The sequence below is a fragment of the Gavialis gangeticus genome, unplaced genomic scaffold, assembly GCF_001723915.1.
Source record: "Gavialis gangeticus isolate Ggan-Ray unplaced genomic scaffold, GavGan_comp1, whole genome shotgun sequence".
Lineage (NCBI taxonomy): Eukaryota > Metazoa > Chordata > Crocodylia > Gavialidae > Gavialis > Gavialis gangeticus.
In genome coordinates, this window is record NW_017729022.1 from 77,612,817 (window position 1) to 77,613,305 (window position 489).

Genomic DNA, 489 nt, shown 5'->3' on the forward strand with positions numbered 1-489 from the left:
AGAGGCAGGTCATGTCAGACCAACCTGGTGGCCTTCTATGACCAGGTCACTAAATCCTTAGATGCAGGGGTAGCAGTGGACGTAGTCTTTCTGGACTTTCGGAAGGCCTTCAACACTGTCTCTCACCCCATTCTCATTAAAAAGCTGGGGGACTGTGGTGTTGACACCTACACAGTCAAACGGGTCGCTAACTGGCTAGAGGGCTGCACTCAGAGACTGGTGGTGGATTTCGACCTGGTGGGATGTGGGCAATGAGGTCCCCCAGGGCTCAGTCTTCAGGCCCGCACTGTTCAACATGTTCATCAGTGACTTGGACGAGGGGGTAAAAAGCACCCTGTTCAAATTTGCTAATGACACTAAGATGTTGGGGGATGTGGGCATGCTAGATGGGAGGAATAGGCTGCAATCAGACTGAGACAGGTTACAGGGGTGGGTGGATGAGAACAGGATGGGTTTCAACACTGACAAGTGCGAGGTGATGCACCTGGG